The sequence below is a fragment of the Podarcis filfolensis genome, assembly GCF_964270895.1.
Source record: "Podarcis filfolensis genome assembly, contig: HAP1_SCAFFOLD_80, whole genome shotgun sequence".
Taxonomy (NCBI): Eukaryota; Metazoa; Chordata; class Lepidosauria; order Squamata; family Lacertidae; genus Podarcis; species Podarcis filfolensis.
Window position 1 is genome coordinate 1 of NW_028149486.1, and position 11,229 is coordinate 11,229.

Sequence of the window (11,229 nt, forward strand, 5' to 3'; positions counted from 1 at the left end):
GGTCGCAGCGGGGGGGGGGGAGTCTCCCTGGATGCTTCAGCAGCCGGCCTCCTCTGGGTCTCCTGGCCCCCTCCTCTCCTCCCTCTGAGCCTGAACTGCTCTCTGCCCCAGACTCTTCCTGCTCACCAAACCCTGTTTCCTCCTCCGCTTGCAATATCTCCCCTTCTGGTCTGCTCCCTTTTCTCCCTCTTTCGGCTCATTGCCACCCCACCACCAGGAAGGCAGCCCTCCTTCAGAAACACCAAGAGAGTAAACAGAAAGTTCTTTGAATGGAGAGGAGCAGAAAGCGGAGTCCCCTCAAGATCAGTATTGGGACCTGTGGCTTTTCAACTTGTTCATAAATGATCTAGACTTAGGAGGGAGCAGGGAGGGGGCAAAGTTTGCTGACGGCAGCAAAATGTCCAGGGTTGTTCAAACAGAGAGAGAATGCAAGGAGCTCCAAAAGGACTTCTTCAAAGGGAGTGAATGGACAGAAAATACAGCTCATTGTCAATGAGATTCAAGTGGTGCATGTGTATGTGTGTGGGGGGGACACCATCTTAATATCATGTACAGGCTCATGGGGTCTGAACTGGATTTCCCTGTGTGCTCTAGACCAGGGGAGAGGGGAGCTGGTCACAGCAGGAGGGGGAATCTCTATGGATGCTTCAGCTGATGGCCTCCTCTGGGTCTCCTGGCCCCCTCCTCTCCTCCCTCTGAGTCTGAACTGCTCTCTGCCCCAGCCTCTGCCTGCTCACCAAACCCTGTTTCCTCCTCAGCTTGCAAAATCTCCCCTTCCGGTCTGCTCCCCTTTCTCCCTCTTTCGGCTCATCCAACCACCAGTCCCTGGGCTCTGAGCCTTCTGCCCTTGTGGGTCCCCCAACTGGTGCCTCCCCCCCCTCACCAGCCAGTCCATGACAACAACAGCAGCCACAGCACTGTGGTCCTCTGGTAGGAAAACTCCCGAGTAGCATGAGTGAATAAAAACTTCTGGGACTATGGAAAAATACTCTCTTTCCCAAACCCTAGAATAAGCAGGAACTCTGGGGTTGCCCCATGGGGTTCATGAGTGAAGATAGCCCCCCCCAGGAGACTTCCCTGGACCCTGCAGCCCCTCCTTCCCCCTCTTGAAATTAGGCTTGGGGGAAATCTCCCATTCAATTTCAGTATTTCAAGTTTTCTTCAGAACGCGCAGGGCAGGAGGCAGCGATGAAGTTCTGGTGAAGAAGCAGTGCTGGGAGATCATGCGGTGGGGGGGGGGGTGACAGAGTTTGGTGCAAAAACCAAAAGTACTTTCATCTAAAATTATACTCACCATTATGAGATGCTGCCTTCATTATTTCATTATTAGACAGTTTTACATATAAACACCAGAACTTCACATATACCTCATGCTTTTAGGAATGATTTCCTGCTGAGTTCATTGCTCAGAGTGGACTCTGAGAGGAAGACGTCCCACACTCCATACATCTAAATGGGTTCTCCCAGGTGAGAGTCCCGGGATGTTCCTTAAATAAAGGTAAAGGTAAAGGGACCCCTGACCATTAGGTCCAGTCGTGACCGACTCTGGGATTGCGACGCTCATCTTGCTTTACTGGCCGAGGGAGCCGGCGCACAGCTTCCGAGTCATGTGGCCAGCATGACTAAGCCACTTCTGGTGAACCAGAGCAGCGCACGGAAACACCGTTTACCTTCCCACGGGAGCGGTACCTATTTATCTATTTGCAGTTTGACGTGCTTTTGAACTGCTAGGTTGGCAGGAGCTGGGACTGAGCAACGGGAGCTCACCCCGTCGTGGGGATTCGAACCGCCGACCTTCTGACCGGCAAGTCCTAGGCTCTGTGGTTTAACCCACAGCGCCACCCGCGTCCCTGTTCCTTAAATACTCCATTATAAATAAATCACTTTCTGCAGTCTTTTCATTCAAACTGATTCTCCTGAGTTTGTTGATGGTTTGAAGGGTTTCAATTCTTAAAGTTCTTCCTGTCCATGAGTCTGTTGATTCTGAACTTCCACTAAGAGTGAACCTCTATCTACTTTCCTGATATTTATATGGTTTCTCCTTTGTGTGAGTTTGTTGACATAAACCAAGGATTCCACTCTGACTGAAGCTCCTTCCACAGTCCATACCTTTAAATGGTTTCTCCCGTGTGTGATTCCGTTGATGCTTCCTAAGATGTCCACTCTGACTGAAGCACTTCCCACACTGCACACATTTAAATGGTTTCTCCCCTGTGTGAGTCCGTTGATGGTTCCTAAGGTCTCCACTCTGACTGAAGCTCTTTCCACACTCGATACATTTATATGGTTTCATCCCTGTGTGAGTCCGTTGATGTTGTCTAAGGTTTCCACTTCTACTAAAGCTGTTTTCACACTCGATACATTCATATGGTTTCTCCCCTGTATGAGTCTGTTGATGTTGTCTAAGGCTTCCACTATCACTAAAGCTTTTTCCACACTCCACACATTTAAATGGTTTCTCCCCTGTGTGAGTCCGTTGATGTTGTCTAAGGTTTCCACTTTGACTAAAGCTGTTTCCACACTCGATACATTTATATGGTTTCTCCCCTGTGTGAGTCCGTTGATGTTGTCTAAGGTTTCCACTTTGACTAAAGCTGTTTCCACACTCGATACATTTATATGGTTTCTCCCCTGTATGAGTCCGTTGATGTTGTCTAAGGCTTCCACTTTTACTAAAGCTGTTTCCACACTCAATACATTTATATGGTTTCTCCCCTGTATGAGTCCGTTGATGTCTTCTAAGGCTTCCACTTTCATTAAAGCTCTTTCCGCACTCCATGCATTCAAATGGTTTCTCCCCTGTGTGTGTCCGTTGATGTATTTTAAGGTGTCCACTCTGACTGAAGCTCTTTCCACACTCTATGCATTTAAATGGTTTCTCTCCTGTGTGATTCCGTTGATGTGATCTAAGGCTTTCACTATGACTAAAGCTCTTTCCACACTCCATGCATTTAAATGGTTTCTCCCCTGTGTGGGTCCGTTGATGTCTTCTTAGGTTTCCACTATTACTAAAACTATTTTCACACTCAATACATTTATATGGTTTCTCCCCTGTATGAGTCGGTTGATGTGATCTAAGGCTTGTATTACAACGGAAGCTCTTTCCACACTCGATACATTTAAATGGTTTCTCCCCAGTGTGAGTCAGTTTGTGCAATTTAAGGTGTCCACTCTGACTGAAGTTCTTCCCACACTCCCTGCACGTAAAACATTTTCTCTCTGTGTGAGTCCGCTGGTGTGTTCTAAGTTTTGCATTGAAACAAAAGCTCTTTCCGCACTCCATACCTTTAAATGGTTTCTTTCCTTTTTGTGTTCGTTGATGTGAACTATGTGTGCTCATTCAGTGAAGCATATTCCACATTTCACACATTTTAATGGCTATTCCTAATGAAATGAAAGGTGCCTTGTCCCCTGCAATTCTGTCTTCTCCATCACCTTTTTCAGAGTGGGCAGAAAGGAAATCCTGTTTGGGTTTCAGGAAAGAGAACATAGGGGGAAAAGGACACATCAACCACCATTAGCACCTTCTCTTATTTCAACATCTCCTACATTCTCCCATGTCCTCCCCATGTTCCCACTTTTTAGGAAATGAAAATGGTATGATGTCGAATGATAGTAATGCATCAGCAACCTTTCATAACCCTAAATCATCTTTAATAACACAGCATGATCTTGGAATACCGTTGTCCTGTGGGACTGCATTTCAAATCAAGTGGTTGCCCCCATTTCCACCTCTAGATCTTCATGAATCACCTGCACAGTCCCGCTGACCTCAGGAGGTCCATATAGACCATTTTGGGAGACCCAGGCCTTCATCTTTTTTAGGGACTGTGATCTGGGTCAGTCAGAGAACTAGTGACAAGGCTTGGTGCTTGGGGTCAGCTAAATGGGTGCTCAGGGAAGCTCCTGTTCTTGGAGATGGACCTCTGTCTACATGCCTCAGATTGCATGGAGAGAGCAGGAGAAGCAGAAGGAAAGCAGCTGGCACATGGGAATCCCAGGCGGAAACACCCACCCCCATTGCTCCTTATAATAATGATGCGCTGCTTGATCCTCTGCTTGTCTTCTGACAGAGGACTATCCTAATCTCGCACTGAAAAGCAGGATATTCAAGGCAAGGAGATAGCTGTACTTCATGGTAGGTAGCCATATTGGTCTGACACAGCTGAAGTAAAAAAATAATAAAAATAGTCCAGCAGTAGTGATGTATGGAAGTGAGAGCTGGACCATAAAGAAGGCTGATTGCCAAAGAATTGATGCTGAGGCTCCAATACTTTGGCACCTCATGAGAAGAGAAGACTCCCTGGAAAAGACCCTGATGTTGGGAAAGATGGAGGGCACAAGGAGAAGGGGACGACAGAGGACAAGATGGTGGGACAGTGTTCTTGAAGCTAACAGCATGAGTTTGACCAAACTGCAGGAGACAGTGGAAGACAGAAGTGCCTGGTGTGCTCTGGTCCAGGGGGTCACGAAGAGGCGGACACGACTAAACGAATAAACAACAACAACAACAACAACAACAACAACAACAACAACAACAACAACAGGACCTCTAGATTCAGGTAGGTAGCCGTGTTGGTCTGACGCAGTTGAAATAAAAAATAGTCCCGTAGCACCTATGATTGTTCTAGATTTAAGCTTTTGTGTGCATGCACACTTCTTCAGATACACTGACACAGATGTCACCAGACCCTTGTATATCGTGGGAGGGTGGAGTGGGGTTTTTCTCAGAAGGGTACTCCTACTACCATCTCCCACTACCCTTCACTATATGAAGAAGTGTGCATGCACACAAAAGCTTAAATCTAGAACAATCATAGGTGCTACGGGACTATTTTTTATTTCAACTGCGTCAAACCAACACCTACCTGCATCTAGATGTCATGGGGTGTTGGGAAGCAGTAGTTCCTTTGGTGGGGGACATGTCCTGCACCTTCTGGGGTCATTTTTCCACCCTTGGTCCCCACCCTGCACTCAGCTCTCACCTGTGGCTTCCAGAAGCTGTCAGCATGCAACAGGGCTTCAAGCAACGGCTGCAACCGGCTGGCTAAACCAGGTGAGGAAAGCTGATGGGTCTCAAATCCTTGGTGGGCTGGGGAATTCTGCTGCACCTGAAGTCAAGCCCTGGTGGATGGAGAGGAAGAGAACAACCGTGAATCCCACAGTCCAGAAGGCAGATTATGCCCGTGTGGAAGAGGAACGTGAAGGGCAGGTGGGGCACGTCCACCTGGAGGCTTGTTATCTAGTCCCAGGGTTACTCTGACCTTGAATTATATATAAATTACAGTATTGAAATGCGCCTGCTCCCACTTCATATTCTGATATTACTCTACTCTGTTTGTCTGTTTCTTACTTGAGTGCTGTTTTGGTATGCTAAGTCAGGGTTTTACTGTAAATTAAGTTTTTGATATTTTTGGGATCCTGTTATGCTTATCTGTCTTCGGTAATAAATTTCTCAGCTGAATTATTTTTTTGCTGCCTCTGAGTGTTTTCTCCTACTCTCCTAACTATACATCGATCATTATGGAGGAGCAAGATCTGCAACCTAAGCCCTCAACAGCTCGGCCCTGTGGACCTGAAGGAGCATCTTCATCCCCATCGCTCAGTCCGGACAGGGAGGTCCGCCTCCGAGGGTCTTCTGCTGGTTCCCTTGCTGTCAGAAGTGAAGTTCCAGGGAACCAGGCAGAGGGCCTCCTGCCCCATGGAATGCCCTCCCTTCCGAGGCCAAGCAAGTAGGCAACCATCTGACATTTAGAAGACAGTTGTATCAGGAGGTTTTTAATGTTTGATGTTTTACTGTCTTGTATATGTACTGTAGGGACGTGGGTGGCGCTGTGGGTTAAACCACAGAGCCTAGGACTTGCCAATTAAAAGGTCGGCAGTTCGAATCCCCGTGACGGGGTGAGCTCCCGTTGCTCGGTCCCTGCTCCTGCCAACCTAGCAGTTTGAAATCACGTCAAAGTGCAAGTAGATAAATAGGTCCCGCTCCGGCGGGAAGGTAAACGGTGTTTCCGTGCGCTGCTGTGGTTCGCCAGAAGCGGCTTAGTCATGCTGGCCACATGACCTGGAAGTTGTACACCGGCTCCCTCGGCCAATAAAGCGAGATGAGCGCCGCAACCCCAGAGTCGGCCACGACTGGACCTAATGGTAAGGCGTCCCTTTAGTAAAGGTACCCCTGCCCGTACGGGCCAGTCGTGTCCAACTCTAGGGTTGTGCGCCCATCTCACTTAAGAGGCTGGGGGCCAGCGCTGTCCGGAGACACTTCCGGATCACGTGGCCAGCGTGACGAAGCTGCTCTGGCGAGCCAGCACCAGCGCAGCACACGGAAACGCTGTTTACCTTCCCGCTATAAAGCGGTACCTATTTATCTACTTGCACTTAAGGGTGCTGTCGAACTGCTAGGTGGGCAGGAGCTGGGACCGAAGACGGGAGCTCACCCCGCCGCGGGGATTCGAACCACCGACCATGTGTTCGGCAAGCCCTAGGCACTGAGGTTTTACCCACAGCGCCACCTGCATCCCATAGGGGTCCTTTACCTTTACCTATATGTACTGTAAGCTGCCCAGAGCAGCTGGGGGAAAATACTAGTACTAGAACTTCTAGAGTGGTACCTCAGGTTACAGACGCTTCAGGTTACAGAGTCTGCTAACCCAGAAATAGTACCTTGGGTTAAGAACTTTGCTTCAGGATGAGAACAGAAATCGCGCGGCGGCAGCAGGAGGCCCCATTAGCTAAAGTGGTACCACAGGTTAAGAACAGTTTCAGGTTAAGAATGGACCTCCAGAACGGATTCAGTTCTTAACCTGAGGTACCACTGTACTATCATTATTATCGTGTGATTTTTTGTAGTTATTTTGGAATTTTTACTGCAATATCAGCTCACGAAATGTTGTGGGTGGAGAAAATCACAGGTTGCCGTAAAGTATAATCCCACCCACAAACTCTCATTCCCACACAGTCTGTAAATTTGGGGAGGTCACACACTTTGCCTGTGCTAATACTGGCAGTCTTTGGCCTGCATAGGCAAACCCTGCGTGTAGAGCCTCCAGCCCCAGGCACTGTCTATCCTGAAAATGGGTCCTTTGACTGGGAAGATTCATGGAGTCGCTGTCATCAGATGCTGAAGGATTGTATCTCAGCTTGTCAGTCACTCTGACACTGCCTACAAAGAGTAAGAGGAACAGAAATGCTTTTGAGGTGCAACTTCCGTATCAATCCTGAGAGCCATTCCATGGACTCTGCACCCCTGTTTCTAATGACAGGTGTACATTATCCTCATCCTCAGTGGAAAAGACATTAAAGATGGAAGCCTGAGAGAGAGGAAAAGGTTTCTGGCTGCTTCCTGGGTGGGATTGCGGAAACCAAGAGCCGCTTCTGAGAAGGCCTCCCCCCTCCCCTCTTCCTCTCGGGATTTCCTCTCCTCTCCAGGGGAACAATGGCTGGACTGGGCAGAACCCCTGTGTCTGGACAGGGCAGGGGCTTATGGGGGCTCATGGGGTGGGAAGAGGATGGAGCTTGCAGGAAGGAGGTGTGGGGGGACAGGACCCCCACTTTCCAGGGATCCTTCTCTGGTCGCCTTGAAGGGGGGCCGATTCCTGGGTGGGAGGGAGAAGCCAAGGCGGCCCCTCCAGAGATTCCCCGAAGAAGCCACGATGGAGACGCCCCGCCCCCGCAAGACTGGTCTTCCTATCTCCCCCCCACCCACCCTGCCAATGCTGCGCTTCCCTGCCTCGGGGATGCCCCCTCCCTTCTCCCCCCACGTCCTTGACCCCCTCCCTCTTTCCCGGAGTCTCCCCTGCACCCAAAGGCCCCCTTGGCTCGGGTCACCCCACGCCCTGCGCGCCACACCTCTCCATTCGCAGCCCCCCCGACAGGAGCAAGGGAGGGACAGGGGGGTCTCTATCCAGGCGTCTCTCGCGCCCCTTAACCTTTTCATGGGCCGCGCGGAGCCTTGGGAAACGGGTGAGGGGTCCGCCCTGCGAGGAAAGCCCCCTTCGCAGCACGCGTGCAGGATCCAGGCCCCACGGAAGGCGCTTGGGGGAGCTGGAGGGGTCTCTGGGTCCTTTTCTCCCCTCTCCCCCCCGCGACCCCTTTACCTCTTTGTCCTCGCTCCCGATTCTCCTTTCCTTTCCTGCAGCATCGAAAGCCGCCCCCCCTAGATCTACGGGGCAGAGCAGCAATCCGGAGTGGAAGCTCCACGTCCTGGAGAAGAAGGCAGGGTGGGAGGGGGCTCACCCCCCCCCCATTCCTGGGACAGAAGAGCCGGATTGGAGGAGGAGGAGGAAGGGGTGGGACGTTTGGGGGCGGGATCTGGGCTTGTGGGGGCGGGGTGAGAGGAGGATGTGCCGGGAGGGGAGGGAAAGAATTGAGGGGGGAGAGGAAGGTTTTTCCCCTCCCCTCTTCCTTCTGGATCAGGAGAGCGGGGGAGGGGCTGATCCCGGAGATCCAAAGTGGGTCCCGTCCCGCCTACAAGGTTTGCATTGCAACATCCTCCCCTCCCCCACCCCACGAGCTTAGATCCCTCCGTGTTTTAGGTCTTGGTGCTGTTCAAACCAGAAATGGAGGGGGGCAGCTAAACGACTCCCCCCAAATCCCAACTCCCCACCCCAACCTCTGACTAAGGCCAGGACAATGACCGTGGACACAGGCCCCGTCCATGCACAACAGCCAAGAGGCTCAGAAAAGCAGCCGATACAATTGGAGCCAGAAGCGGATTCCAAAATCTGAGGGATCCCTTGGACAAGAAACAAGGAGACCAGCCAGGAAGAGCAGAGCAAAAGAGCAGCCAGTAGGTCTTGACTGAAGACTGTCGCCACAGGACTCCCACCTGCCCCCAGGTGGAACAAGATGGAAGCCCCCAACAAAAGAAGACCCCAACTTTTATTAGCTGCTAATCCCCCATGCAACACCCCCAATACTACATCATGACTACATCATTGACACATCACAAAGAGGAGGGGTTGAGGGAGGAGTTGTGGTGGTAACCTGAGAGTCTTGTTGAGAGCCAGTGGGGTGTAGTGGTTAAGAGCGGTGGACTCGTAATCTGGGGAACCGGGTTTGCGTCTTTGCTCCTCCACATTGTTACGGTAAAATCTGGGTGCGAGGCTGCTCAGCCACCCAGCTCGTCGGACTAAGTCCGCGGGTCCCTGCGGAGGAAAAATGAGCTCAGCTGGAGACAGGAGCAAGCTGCAGAAGATCCAAGTTCATTGCACAACAGGTTCAAGGCGAGACTGAACAGCGAGAAAGGGGTGACATGAGCTTTTGAAACTTCCCTCCATGTCCCATAATGCAGTGCAAAATACATCATAGCTACAACATGAATACATTAAAGAGAGGTTGGGTTACACAGATGACATCATGAATACATTAAAGAGAGGTTGGGTTACACAGATGACATCATGAATACATTAAAGAGAGGTTGGGTTACACAGATGACATCATGAATACATTAAAGAGAGGTTGGGTTACACTGGATTAACATACAGAGGAGGGAGGGGGAATATGCAGAGCTGGAGATATGCGCAGATAAACATTTCCTGAGTACCGGTGATGAGAAGACAATAGTTCGAATATGTAAAGTCTGCCACCTGGCACTTCCCGGAGGAAAGGCCGGGCAGAACGATTTGACCGGATTAGGGTCTTCCTGAGTACGTGACATTTTGCTTGAGGGATTATGGAGGCAGGGGAGGTGTCATGGAGTCCTGAAGAGACTGAGTCGATCGACACCAAAACCAAGGAGATCGGAGTTACCGTTGATTTTATACGAATTTTTAAGGATTTTTAGTTCATTCTATATTGGTAATTGAAGTTGGAAACAAAATGGATACATTGTTGCAAGATTTGACACTTTTACGAGTTCACCAGTTTCGGTTCCATTGTTCTCCCAGCGGGGAGCCATCAGCAGCCTGTCAAGAGGTTAAATGAGGCGTGCAAGAGCTCGCTGAGCTAGCTCTGCAAAACGAATGCATGGTTCTGTTTGGATAGAACGCAGCCATTGAAATGAATGGGGATATAACTTTGTACGGTCTACCCACAGTAAAGATAGGGCGGCAAGGAAGCCTAAGAGTTCGGCTTATTTCGCCCGCATAGGAAGGGAAAGGCGCTTTATTTATGGGGCTTGGGGTAGAGTGTGGTGCTTGTGTAACAGTGTGGGGGCTGAGGGGTCTGTATAGGGCTGGGTGCCCTTGAGGTCATCGCCTCGGACCCTCTGGTGACCTGCGGAGGGAAAAGAGATGCATGCCCCCCCTTCCTTCCGTATCAACATGCAGCTGATGGGTGACCTTGGGCCAGTCACACTTCTCTGAAGTCTCTCTGCCCCACTCACCTCACAGAGTGTTTGCTGTGGGGGAGGAAGGGAAAGGCGAATGCTAGCCGCTTTGAGACTCCTTCGGGTAGTGATAAAGCGGGATATCAAATCCGAACTCTTCTTCTTCTTCTTGTCACCTGCCCGGTTGCTCCTTTCCTCTCCCCATGATTATATTCCTGAGGACAAAGAGGAGTTCATGTGTTTCCTGCAACACATGTGTCAGGGCTACCCTAGGTCCCAGCTCACAAAGGACCAACGCTGCTTCGTTGTTAAGTATAAAAGCCTTTATTGAAGTTCAGTTTCACTTCCAGAGCCGCAGCGCGCAGCCCCACGTCTAAAGTGTCAGACCACTGATGCTCCGTCTGAGTCTCCTCCCCCTTGACACCAATTTAAGAGTCTAGCCTTGCTCCACCTTCTCCGCTGCTCCTTCCTCCTCTGGGTCCGCCTGCCCGCCGGGGTTCCGCCCTTTCTAGCCTCTTCTCCCGCTGATTCCCCTGAGCCTTCTCCCTCCCTCCGGCGGGCTTTAGGAGCTGGTTCCCCATCCGGGTCTCCTGCTGTTCCGCGCGCCTGCACATTTGAACTTGGCGCGCGCGCCCAGCCAGCAACTTTCCTCCTGACCGTTCCACTGCTGCTGTCACTGCTTCCCCCATCGGGGGGGCTAGCTGCAACTGACCTCCCCTCCGTTGGAGGCGTGGTCAGCCCTGACTCCCTCTCTGGAGGAGACACTGCTCCTGACACATGTGACTCCTCCCCCCCACTACGCTCTGGTGGGGAAACTGGTCCTGATCCTCCACTGCTGCTTTGGGGTTCCCCTCTGGCTCCTTGTTTCTGGTGCGTCCCCCCTGGGACCCCCCTTGCCCTGACCATCGGCGCCCCCTTCTGGGAATCTTCTGATTCGCTGGAGAAGCTCATGGAATCTCTCG